General features: G+C 40.2%; 1 protein-coding gene across 1 annotated transcript in view; it reads left to right on the top strand.

Annotated features, from left to right (window-relative positions):
* The first annotated feature begins 8,910 nt into the window (after window positions 1-8,910).
* Window positions 8,911-13,753, top strand: part of SYTL1 (synaptotagmin like 1) — a 1,083,808-nt gene continuing 1,078,965 nt past the window's right edge. The window contains exon 1 of the mRNA XM_044084360.1: window positions 8,911-9,073. The gene's annotated coding sequence lies outside the window, so the exon portion shown is untranslated. The remainder of the gene's footprint in view (window positions 9,074-13,753) is intronic.

The following is a 13,753-nucleotide window of genomic DNA, read 5'->3' as shown; positions in this document are numbered from 1 at the left end:
CAAGCCAAAAAGACTCACAAAGGCTGACTTCTCTCTAGCACTGGGAGTCAAGGGCACCTGCCAGTAACCCTTGCTAAGATCAATGGTTGTAAGATACTTAGCTCCACCCAGCTGCTCTATGGCCTCATCTGTCCTAGGCATGGGGTAAGCATCTGACTCTGTGTGACTATTTAATTTCCTGTAATCTACACAAAACCTGGTGCTGCTATCCTTCTTTGGCACCCACACTACTGGCGAGGCCCAGGGACTGTTGGACTCTTGAATCACCCCTAGTTCCAACATCTCCTGTACCTCTTCCCTCAGAATCTATTTGACTCCCTCAGGTACCCTATAAGGAGTCTGCCTAATAGGCCTTTGGGGTCCTGTATCCACCTGGTGCTGCACCAGGTGGGTGCATCCTGTCTTCCCAGTGAACACGCCCCCAAATTCCTGCAACACTGCTCGGATTTCTCAACCCTAGGTAGGAGATAGCTGCTGGGATATTGCTACCCCTTCCACCGAGGTGTCAGCCCGAGCCTCACTGAGGAGATCAGTCCCCAGATCTCCCTCATACTCCTGCAATCTACTGCAAATGCTCAGCACAAGTGCCTCCCTATCATGGTAAGGTTTCATCATGTTAACATGGTACTATTTGTGCCCCTGCCATCTGCCTAGCACTTCTACCATGTAGTTAACATCACTTACCTTTCTTACCACCTTGTAGGATCCCTCCCAAGCTGCTTGCAGCTTGTTGTGTCTGACAGGAATGAGAACCATTACATGTTGCCCCACAGCATATTATCTAGCTCGAGCATTCCTGTTATACCACACCTTTTTCTTTTGTTGGCCTTCTGCCAGGTTCTCCTGGGCCAAGCCCATGAGTTCCCTGAGCCTTGTCCTGAGGTTTAGAATGTATGCCACAACAGACTCCTTTTGAGTCTCACACTCACCTTCTCACTCATCTCAAATTAAATCTAAAGGTCCCCTCACCCTATGCCCATACAGCAACTCAAAGGGTGAAAAACCTGTGGATTCCTGGGGAACCTCTCTGTAAGCAAAAACAGATGGGCAAATATTTGTCCCACTCCCTCTTAAACTGATCTGCAAATGCCCGTAGCATGGACTCGATTGTAGAGTTTAACCTCTTAACAAGACCATTAGTCTGGGGATGGTAGGGAGTGGTCTTCATGTGCTTCACCCCACAGGACTTCCACAGACAAGCCAGCAGGTCTGACATAAAATTGGCACCTCTTTTGGGAAACCTACCCTGCTGAAAATCTCTAACAAAGCATTTGCCACCTTCTCTGCCTCAATGGAGGACAAAGCCACTGCCTCATGGTATTGTGTAGCATAATTCACTACCACTAGGATATACTTTTTCCCTGTGGAACTTGGGGTACTCAGAGGACACACAATATCCATAGCTACCCTCTCAAATGGCTCCTCAATCACAGGCAAAGGCATAGAAGGAGCTCTCACCTTGTCTCCTGCCTTGCCTACCTTTTGGCACTGCTCACAGGTCCTGCAGTACCCTGTTACATCTCTGAAAATTCCAGGCCAATAGAAGATCTGCATAATAGGCCTCTTTGTACATTTTATACCCATATGACCTGCAAAGGGAATATCATGGGCTATGGCTAGAAGCGCCAGATGGTAAGCTCTAGGCACTACCAACTGCTGTACTCTCTCACCTTCTAGCCCTCCCTCAGGCGTCCACTCTCTGTATAGTAACCCTTTGTCCCAGTATACAGATTTCCCCTTCCCTTGAGAATCATGTGCCTCCCTAGCTACCTGCCTCAGGCCTTGCAATGTAGGGTCTGGGAGCTGAGGCTGTCTCAACTCTCTCCTTGTAACCCTTCCCAGCTCCCCTTCCACTGGAGGTCTGGCATCCCCTGACAGTGGTGCCTCACTATCAGCCTGGGTACTACTGCTCACCTCTACCTTTGCAGTTACCCTGTCCAAGGGACCATCAGTACCCACAAGCAGCTGTGGCTCACCTTCAGTTTCACTGCTACAGAGTAGCTCCCTCTCTGAAGTAACCACCTCAGCAGTCCTGGCTGCAGGTATGCAGTCTGTCTGGGTCTCCCCCAGGCTACCAGACCCACATGCTTGTCTCCTAGCTTCACTGCATGTAACTGCATAAGTACATGGTACTGCTTCATCCAAATCCTTCCCTATCAGGACATCTGCAGGATAGTAGCTCCATATCCCTGTTGTCTCAAGACAACCTACTGTTGGCATTTTGTCTTTCCCACTTACTGGCTCCCTCACCTTTGGTTCCCCACCTTGCCTCCATGGACACCTGTATGTCACATGGCCCCACTGGTTGCATTCAAAATATTTAACCTTGCTCCTGGACGTGTACCTGGACTAGTGGCTTCCCCTGCTACTGGCAGATTCTTTTGGGGCAGTCTGTGCTGCCCACCATGGGTTCCTTTAGTCCCATGAGCAGTACTGGAGGTCTCCATCCTGTGCAGGGTTGCCCTGCTTGCAAGGTATAGGTCTCCCTTCTTCCCCAACTCATCTGAAGTAGCACATTGTTTATCAGCTAACCAGATCCTCATGTCCTCAGGCAAAGTGCTGAGGGCTGGTTCCCTCACCAAAAGGTCTGCCAGCTCTTCAAAAGTTGTGACCTGACACCCAGTCACTCAGCTATGAAAATAAGTGCTCAGTTTATTAACATATTCACATACATTTTCATCTGCCTTGCATCTATGCTCAAGAAACTTTTTCCTATACATTTCAGGTGTTAGCTTAAAACATTGTAACAGACATTTATTTACAGCAGTATAATCAAAACAGACAGAGTCAGGCATTTGTGATATACAAGTTACAGCTTTCCCATGGAATAAGGGGGTCAGGAACCATACCCAGAGCCTTTGGTCAACACTATACTGTTTGCATACCCTTTCAAACATGTGAATGAAACTATCAAAATTATCCCCCTCTTTAAACTGCAGAAGAAATTTACTGACCTGGTGTGCTTTTGGGGTCCAGTTACTCCCTTCCCCATTACCTCCATGACTCTGGCTAAGAGTCAACATTTCCCTCTCATGCTTCCTCTGACACTCATTTTCTTCAGCTTCTATGTCCAAATGCCTGGCCTCCAACTCAAGTCTCTTTTGCTCCAGCTGGATTTTTAAGTCCACTGCAGAAAGGTTGAGCTGTCCATTCTCCGAGGATATTGTATCTCCACTGCCAGTCTGATTGTCCTTCGCAGAAAGGTTGAGCTGTCCATTCTCTGAGGATATTGTATCTCCACTGCCAGTCCGATTGTCCTCCTGGATACTGTTTTCTGATGCAGCTGTAACCAAGGCTGCAATCAGGTCTGCCTCAGTCAGGTTTCCATGCACCAGTCCCCTAGCCTGGCACATCTCCACCAGCTGGCTCCTTGTCAGCCTTCCATACTCCTGTGCTGACATGTTGCCTGCTTAACCTGACTAACTAAGCTAACAAAAGAAATAAAACAATTGTGATCTGAACTCTGAGTATACACTGCATGACTGATTTAGAGTACAAAACACCTTCAGAGATCATTATACATAAGCTACAGGATTCACTCTACCCACACCACTACTACCAGATATGTGAGGATATCTTATCCCAACCACTGCCAAACAGATATGTGATGACTGTGCCCTGGCCCAGCAATTAAGAAGCCTCAATCCTCACCACTAACACCCGGGAGGTCATCTCAGAGAAGAGGAAAGGATAACAAATACACACAGTAAAGTACTTTTTCCCTTAAGTGCACACAGAGATCACAGTCAGTCTGGGGCTGGTTGCTCCCTTGCTCTCCAAGTCCCCAATAAGACTTCCCACTGGCACAGCTATAGGATCCAGATCTCAGCTTAGCTGGCAAGCTAACCTCCAGTACCCTCTCTGTCCCACCAGTGCTTCGTGTCCCTGCCCAGGTAGCTGACACACACCCACACTTTGAGATAAATATTTATATAACTTCACAGATACTCCCTGGAAAGGCTGTCACAGATTCTCCAGCTGTGCCCCTTTCTACCCAGACTATATGGTAGTAATTTCTGCCACCACCAGCTAAAAATTATCAGCTACCCAAAGGCCCTTGAAATGGTGTCCAATTATTACTATGCAATATTATTATCCAATTGGTAATGTGACTATTCAGTCTAAGGCTTATTAGAGTAGCTTATTACAAAACTCTATAAATATGCAATGTACTCTAGAGCTTACTTTGTCTCTACACATACCATCCACAGGTAAAGGTTTTAAAATATTTAATAATAAATAATTAAAAACAAAAGTCAATACTACTACACCACAGACATATCTAAGAGTTCAGAGATCACACAGAAACTTAAAACAATACAGTAGGACAGGTCAGATGTCTGATGTCAAAGAAAAACACTTCATCTAACTTTCTAATCTTTAGCTATTCTTAAGAGAAAACACAATGCTACAAACCTACTTACAGACATATAGAGCATAAGCAGTGCTGGGGTTGATGGTCCAAGGCAAAAATGCTTTCAGTCTCTCTTTCAACAATAGTTTTTAAACTCACTAACAGACAGCTCTCCTAAGGCCCTCCCAAATTACATCATTTTGACACTTAGGTTTTCCCAGCATTCACATTACATAATTTTGACACTTAGTCTATTTAGCAATCTAACACCTGCTCAGGAAACTACAACAATAAAAGACATTTCACATGTGCACTCTAGCAATTATTCCTTAAGTTAAAACAATAGAAAGAATGTGTTCAGCTAGCCACTTCGGCACCACCATTTAGATAATTGTAACTTCAAAGAACATTTGAAATGCTTGGCTTGGTTTTCCTTACAGCAGATAGCAATGTTGCAACAATCTTGAAGTTCACATTTTACAGTGTTTTCTTTCATTTAAGAACACAAGCCTGTATTTTACATTTATATATACAAAATGATAGAACTATGTATCAAATTCTATTTGACTAGCGTGGCAGCCTTCGCCCATCTTTCCCCAATCTTCACATCAATCTTCATACCTTCTTTCAAACAAACATCCATTTCAAATTAAAAAATGCTGCACACTGTCATACTTCAAAATGGAGTGAGACAACTGGATGGGTATCTACAAACTCGCCCACAGGATGATTGGCCTGGTGCTCCTTGAAAAAGAAGGAAAGGTCTAAAGGGGGGGGGATATTAGCAAAGAGTATATGGCTACACTGCCCAGTTGCCTTGTACTTTCTATGATTTTGTAGATGGATGCACAAATTCATATCAGGGAGACATGAAGGGGTGATCGTAAACAGGAAAAATGAAAGTGGGAGCATAAGCAGCAGATTTGGGACACTGTCTACTTCCTGGATCTTTGAAGGAAGAAAGGGATATAGACACATGGAATGGACTTCTTGAATGGATTATGAAAAGGCATTCAAGAGGGCATGGAGCAGGTAGTGAAAGGGTGAGGTTAGGTAGAATGCTGCAGCACTTAAAGGTCATACAAGATACTATTACTGTCTGCTGATATCACTAAGCAAATGAAATGTAACATAATTTCCTCCTTACATCTGTTGCTATTTGACAGTCAGTTGTAAAATGGATGTAGCCACATATACAGACAGACAGACACACACACACACACACACACACACACACACACACACACACACACACACACACACACACATATGCTCAGACACACATACAGTTGTGAAGTTTACTTATTCATCTTTCTGTGTGTCTTAGGCATGGTAAAAAAAGTCAGAATGTGTAGTGAAAAACTCAGGTAAACACAAGGAGGACATACAGAGTCATACACATAAGGTAGTCCAACTAGGAGATGAGACAGAGAACCATGCAGAATGTGCCTCAGCTAGGAAATAAACCAAAGCAACAAATGCTATGAAGTGGCACTGACCTACGCTGAATCAGAACTGATGGCAGCATACAATGAAACCAAAAGGAAGTTGTTGGATCAGGAGCAAAGGACAGACTGATACTGGGTATTAAATGAAAATGAAAATATAAACAAAGGATTAAAGGTTACGTTATTATAGCAATAACCCACGCCTGGGTGTGGGTAATGCGGGATTTACCCACGGTTGGCGTAGTTTGGTCCCGAGGGCGAGCCCCGGGGGACCAAACAAAGACAACCGTGGGTAATCCGCATTACCCACACCCAGAAGTGGGTTATTGCTATTATACTATGACATTATTTAAGAAAAGAAATAATTACTTTTCTTAAATAATCGCATTGTATAATGCCTCTTTGCTGCCCTTCCGCAGCTGTCTGGTATTCGGCGCAGTTCTGATGTACTGCATGCCTACGCAGTACATCAGAGCTCTGGCCAAAAGCAACGGAGAAAGCAAGATCTCCGTTGCTTTTACTGTTCGCTATGTTAAATGGATTTAACATGCGAGACAGCTTTAAAAAGCAACGGAGATCTCCGTTGCTTATTTTAAAGCTGTCTCTATGTTTAACCCATTTAACATAGCGAAAGTAGTAACGGAGATCTTGCATTCTCCGTTGCTTTAAACCTGTCTCGCTATGTTAAATGGGTTTAACATGGCGAGACAGCTTTAAAATAAGCAACGGAGATTTGCTTATTTTAAAGCTGTCTCGCATGTTAAACCCATTTAACATAGCGAGACAGGTTTAAAAGCAACGGAGAAAGCAAGATCTCCGTTGCTTTTTACACACTGTGTCGCTATGTTAAAGGAGTTTAATATAGCGAGACAGCTTTAAAAAAAGCAACGGAGATCTCCGTTGCTTTTTTTAAACCTGTGTCGCTATGTTAAACTCTTTTAACATAGCGAGACAGTGTTTAAAAGACTTATACTAATGGAAAAGTCCGGGCGACGGACCTTTTCCATTAGTATAAGTCGATAACGCACGCTGGCCAATCAGCGTGCACGTTTTGGAATATTAATGGGGAGTCATGGTATAATGAAAGTGTTTGTTTATATGACTAAAACACACACATTTTAATTGGTCTTTTATGCAAGAATTTTGGAGTGTGTTAGGGGAGGTTTGGGGAGTGATATATAGGTGTTACTTAAGATAATTTGGTATATGGTGTGGTAGGGAATAATATTTGTGGAGCAGGATATGATTTCTGCAACTATTATATTTATTTTTAGTAAAGCAGAAGTAGATGACACATATAATACAAACAGATGTATTATATATTGATTATAAAGAAGTGTAGCATGTGAACATTCATTTACATTTGTTAAACATTTTCCTTCCACAGTCCAAAAAGCGTGACATTTTTTGAAGTGGTGAGCCTCCAAATTGTCTGCAAATGTGCAGTGTGTCTTGTATCTGACTGTCTGTCTGTGTATCCTGCAAACTGACCGACTTCCCATCCCAAATTACTTCCTCTACTTTGTGCACACTGAGTAATGACCAGTGATCTGATAAATATTTCTTTCAGATGATATGTCTGCCTCCAGCACATGCACAACCCTGAAACAGATATTGTGGGAAGCAGAGAATGAATGAAGGAATAATGTATGAACAAACAGATGGTTAAAAATAATTTATTATATAAATATTTAGCTGTTGTTAAATGTATGCATTTATTGGCTTTGTAAATGTCTTTCAATGTATTTTCTATGTTTTAGTAGTGATATGAATGTTATTACCCTCTACTCTTAGCTGGAGGAGTCGTGGGATCATAATAAAAAAAAAAACACCAAAACTACAACAAAATTCACCAGATGCCTGTGGGAACTTATAACATCTCATCTTAAAAAAATGCCACTTTAGGAGTGCAGCATTCCCTTTATTTCTATTCTCCTACTGTGCATTTCTGAATATATCACATATCTTGGAACTGCTCTTGATTGATCCTGAAAAGAGACAATTTTGCCTGGTTGACTTATTTGATGCACAAAAAAAATTAAGATAAAAAAATCCAATCAAGCTGCACTGCAGTTTAAATCCAGATAACTGCTATGAGGCTAGAACCCATAGCCTTCTTATTTTTCCAGCATCAAAGATGATCATGCAGAACAATGAGACACTGATGTTGAATCATACATGAATTCATCATGTATGACATGCATATCCTATTACTTAAAAAGTATTCTCTGAGGACTCGGTACAGTTCAGATCTGTGTGATCATTCAAGAGAAAACTTAGGTTATACAGTCAGTGCTGAGAAGTATACAGAGTGAGAAAATTAGAAGGAAGTGGTGAGATGTCCATATGAGAAACTCAGTCAAATAAATGTAATTGTGACATGATGGTGTTTGCTCATCCTGACTGGAATTTTTTTACACGAGGAACAAGCCACCCTGACTAATTTATGTATTTTGTTTAAACAAAATTATAAAACCGTTAAACAGCACTCTGTACATTGCAGTCCAGTAAGGAAAAAGCTAAAATGCACGAAGCAGAAGTAAACATTAGGCAGTGTAAAAACTATTGCACAAACGTCATCTGTTATACTAAAGCCTACAGTGCATTTTCCTTCTTTCAGTCTATTTCAGGTTGAATAAGATATCACTTGACTTTGCAGATATATTGAATAAATTCTTCCTCAGGAGAAAATCATCAACACGTCTTATCCATGATTTCATATATGTATATATACACATAAATATAAATCACAAAGTACTAAACATAGTCTAAATAATGACAATCACTTCCCTTTGCATCAACATTAAAATAATATAAATAGTATAAGTAACATTTATTGAGAAACACAATTATTTTCTTTTTTCCCAGGGAAAAAGTCTGAACATACGATAGTAATAAACATGATTCAAAAGAAAAATGCATTATTCATTTGAGTAAATATTTCTTAAATTTGCCTGCAAACTATCAAACATTTACAGTTCTTTTAGTTCATTTTCTTAAGGCATGAATAAACAAGAAAGTACCAGTCCAGTATGTAGATCTCCATTCCTTCTCTTACAGACAGCCTTGTGGGTAGGTGTTTCCGCTCCTGTGGAGTGAGTCAGCCCTCACTTGGCAGTTGTGAGCAAACACACAGCCAGCTTGAAGAGACTGGTATTTATGTTTTATTATTTTTTCTTCAGTTTTAGCCTGCCTTGTTTGGGGACAGAATTAATTCAGATAACTTCATATAATGCTCTGCTAACAAGAGGACAACTGATCTACATTCCAGGTAAATTAATAAAAGCTAACCAGAAATTTGTAAAGAAGGAAGTAATCACATTATGCTTTCCACCTGTTGCAAAGAAGTGCATCAAAAGGGTTGCAACACATGCATCAAGGAACCTGAAAGGCAGAAAAGAGATTAAGAGAGAAGTGCTGTGGTTTTACTAAGGTTTCCTTTAATGTCTGGTTTAGTCTCATGGTGTACTGATAAGATGAGGATACTAATGTTGGTGGAAAAGCGAAGAATGACAAATAGTTGCACTGTGAGACATGCACTAACAGCAGCATGTGTAGTTATCATTTAAATATCGTACAAAACATACTGTTGAAACAAAAGTTACAGGCTGACCAGAAACTAGCACTGTGTTGTTACTGTACAGATGCATCAATGTCTGACTTGTCACCTTGTGTTTTTATCTGCTTACTTATATGGATGTATCTATACATACACATAAACACACCAATTCACAGCAACTAATACCTCTTTATAAAGCTTAAAATAATGGGGGGAGAAGGGCTCAAAATAGGGACAGATTTTAAATATTGCTCTTATAAATTTAGAAAGTTGCTAGAATAACACAATTTGTGTTAGCATGCATTTTCTGAAGGATATGAAGTCTGAAACTCAAATGTATGTCATTATTTAGTGACTTCAGTTTTCAGTGATTTTCCAGAAAAAGCACAAATTTTATGAGGAACAGACTAAAAGTACTTGGCAAATATCACAAAAGTTTAGATGTATACAGTGAATTAGTCTGTTTCTTTCTTAGAGATGATTCATTTACTTTCACAGCAAATTTCAGATAAACAATATGTTGCAATGTTTTCTCAATATTACATATTGAAAAAAGATGATAAAGAGAACTAGAATAAAAATACTGTGTGGTGAACATGTACGCATTTAGCAATAACTGTAAGCTGATGTACTTCTTCCTGCTTTCTGTTTTCATTTCTTAATGTTTTATTCTGGTGTCCTTGGATACCTAGTTGATAACTTTGTGGGTAAATGAAATGCAGCAAGCTCTGCGTTGCACTTCATAACTTGAAAAATGATCAAGTGCTTGGAGACTTGTTTTATTTCATTTTCAACTGAGCAAAGCTAATTGTTGAACTGTAGAAAGCAAGAAGTTTCTTATTTTCCCTGTGCATGTGTGTACGGGGGTATCCAGTTTACCTACCACTGAGATATCTTACTGAAACTGTGAAATTAGTGTAGTGAAGTGAATTGGTTACACAGCTGATCTGATGACAGCAGAACCTCTTACTGTTTTCTTTTATTGATATTTGCCATTACGATATGCATGCAGTGAAACACAGAGTTCAGAGACCCCGATGCAAGCTTTTTTGAACCTATTGCCATGAAGTTCCTACAGGGTTTTAATGTCACATGACTTCGTATGGGATTAAATCATGATTCTATATCCTTGAACCCAGCAGGAATCTGTGATGACAGAAATCACATACACACAGTTTGGTCATTTCTCATACCATAGAACATGAGTAATATCTGAGTATAGAAAGTCTCCAGTTCTGTCAAATATTTCTACACATTTTATGCTTTGCATTGTTCACTCGCTACTGTGTTTGATTTATACCATTATTTCTTCTATTTTAGTTTTATAACTATGTCTCTCCACGTTTTGGGTATTTTAGGATTTTGTATACCTACACATCACCATGACATATTTAGGTGTAATTCCTTTATATTGGTGGGGCATGCCATAGTTTTGTAAACTGTTATATTTGGACTGGTATCGGCGGTTGCCTATCCTGTCTTCAGTAGTCCAAGATGTCCCCCTAACACAGAAGGATAAAGACTGGATGGGATTGCTGGTAACCAAGCATTTAATACTACCCTGGATGGAGTAGACAGCAGTAATGCTATAAAAATCACAAAAAAGCCCAATGGGAGAGCATTACAGTTTTGCTGTAAGTAATGTAGCCATACTGTGTTCACTGGCTTCTAAACAAACAAGTGGACACTTTTTTCAGAGTCCAGACTCCTAGCTCTACCCTCTTTGTAGGTTTGTCCCATGGGTCATCTCTCATTTACCTTATGATTAACTGTTTTGCTTCTGTTATTGTTATTTCAGTGCTTTGTTTACTTAAGATGCTTTTTGTTACACACAATATCACCTATACCAACTTAAGGAATTGTAAAGCAGAGTTGATTCCCACATGAATATAAACAAGTGCTAAGAATGCTGGACTGTAAGCACTGTGCTTTGTGATTTAATTATATGCAAAGACACAGAGTTAGGGCATTTGTCTGTGGAGTTGGTCACCCAGAATGAGGAATGGGCTTGTGTAACTTGTAAGGTAAGCTAAGATGACAGGATACAATAGCCAACAGCCACTTCTTTGACCCTGGGGGGAAGATTAATGGAGAATTGCTGCCTTTGCAGCCTCTGGAGACCATCTTTTCAAAGACATACATGATAGACTTGCTGGTGTCACTAGACATCCCTCCTCTTGGGAAGGGATTGTAACAGACGTGCTACAGCAGGATGATGGCTGCCAACTTCCAGTCTGTGGCTCTTTATGTTATCCTTGTTCTCAAGCTGTAGGAATTTCTTCAATAGGCCAGCTGCCTGAGATATCAGAGTTAAACTTAAAAAAAGGAAATGTGTGGGACTCCCCAATAAGGAGGTCTATAGGTACCTGGGGGGCATTGACAAGATGTGTAGCATCACAGTTAGAGGGATACAAGCAGAGCCGGGAGGTGAGAGAGATGTTACAAAAAACTAAAAAGCAAAACATAAGTGGCTCAACAAGCATTGCACTGACTAGTTAGAGGGATACAAGCAGAGCCGGGAGGTGAGAGAGATGTTACAAAAAACTAAAAAGCAAAACATAAGTGGCTCAACAAGCATTGCACTGACTCTTGATACCAGAAAGACCAGAAGGCTAAGTGGCCTGTGGCACAGAGCAGTAAAGGCTCTACTGTAGTGCTGTTGACCTGTGTTCGATTAGTGGCATCCTTGTATGGCAGAAGGTCTGTGTTCTTCATACAAAGAACGTTTTGCCTTAATGGAAGATTTACATGTTTCTTGCAATAAATGTGTAAATCAGCTTTGAATCTATATGGGAAGCAACAATTATAATCTGTGATAAGGTTCTACAAAACAGCAAGAGAGGAAGCAAACTGTAGCTTCAAAAACTGCCCACAAAGCAGTTTACACTTCTCCCTCCCTTTCCATTTTAGGTCCCCAGGAGATGGTAGATGTTCTTAGAAAATGAGCCAAATTCCACTGATTCACAAATCTTCTTCTGATATAATCAAGTCCCCAAATATAATCTAATCTTTTTGTCAATTCATTCTCTGTGCCTCATTATCAGCATCCTTTATGAATTCATATTACGTATGAACTTGGAAATCTCCACCCTTAGTTACACAGCGTCCTTTCTCATATCTGGAATCATGCAGATATACTGCTCGTGTCTTATGTAAGCAGAATATGTCTGCACCGTTAACGTTTGCAATGCCATCTATGAGCTACATCACATTTAATATTGTCATCTGTGTCAGATTATTTTCTTGTTACAGTCATAAATTAAAGCATGTCTTTTTGCTCCTTTGGAGTTCAAGGCCTCAGTAATCAGAGCATTATCCTTGTAAAAAAAAGTTGAAATCAAAAAATAATAATTAATTAAGTAAATGAACAACTTTGAACCCTAGACATTCCTTAATGACCCTCATACATTGTATTTTTCATCTGGTAAATCACTGTTAATTACTGTTGGTCAGTTATCCCAGACATTAGAGTTTTATATCTATTATTATTCTAAAATGCATGTTGATGTAAAAACTATCGTTTTGTTAGCATTTTAAGTGAAATAGAGCAATATTTAAAAATATCCCTGCTGCGTTGGGCCTTTGTCCCACCATTATTTTTTGCTTTGTCCAGAACTAGGTAAGAGGTATGACCCTAGGTGCAAAAGAGCAAATAACAAGTGTTTAAATCAGGAAATCAAAAAGTTAAAGGAAAAAAAAGACATAGGAACTGGCAAGAGAAGAGGCAGATCAGATAATATAAAGAAGAGCACAGACAGAAGGGTGTAGTCGCAGGCAGTGAATAAAGTGCTACACTTTCCAGGGCAAGGTGTTTATCAGACTAACCCCTAAACTTCAGATGTTTGCAGTACAAGTTGTATTGTGTCGGATGGGTATAAAAGACTCGTACCACACTGCCAACCACAAATGAATGACAGGCAGCAACAGTGACCTAATTTATGTTAAATAGCACAGTGAAGGAACAAAGAGCAAATAGAATTAGGTAGGAATTTGGGCAGCTAGGAAAGGGAGATGTTTAGAACTGCTGAGTCATATCATGTTATGTAGGACGACTATGCTTACAGGTGTGACATATATTGACAAAGAACAGAACAAGTAAGTAGGTATGACTCTGTGCACGTTGTCTATCCCTTATGACTAAAAGTGGTTACCTGCTTATTAGACAGGGAAGGGATTAGCATCGTCTGCATTTTGTATACATAAAGTACAGTTTTCAATTGATGTCCACAAGGCAGCAATACTTTGAAGTCTAAGTAACGTTATTGTCGATCAGATAGATACACGCAGTAGTGCAAGCTGAACGAAATTATGTTGCTTTGGTCCCTGTGAAAGACATAACAATGAATACACAGTTTGAATGACAGTAAGACTAATACACATACAGTAATAATT

This window comes from Protopterus annectens, chromosome 1.part1, assembly GCF_019279795.1.
Source record: "Protopterus annectens isolate FY-2018-M chromosome 1.part1, PAN1.0, whole genome shotgun sequence".
Lineage (NCBI taxonomy): Eukaryota > Metazoa > Chordata > Ceratodontiformes > Protopteridae > Protopterus > Protopterus annectens.
Note: the sequence above shows the minus strand (reverse complement) of the source record. Positions and strands in the feature narration are given on the sequence as shown.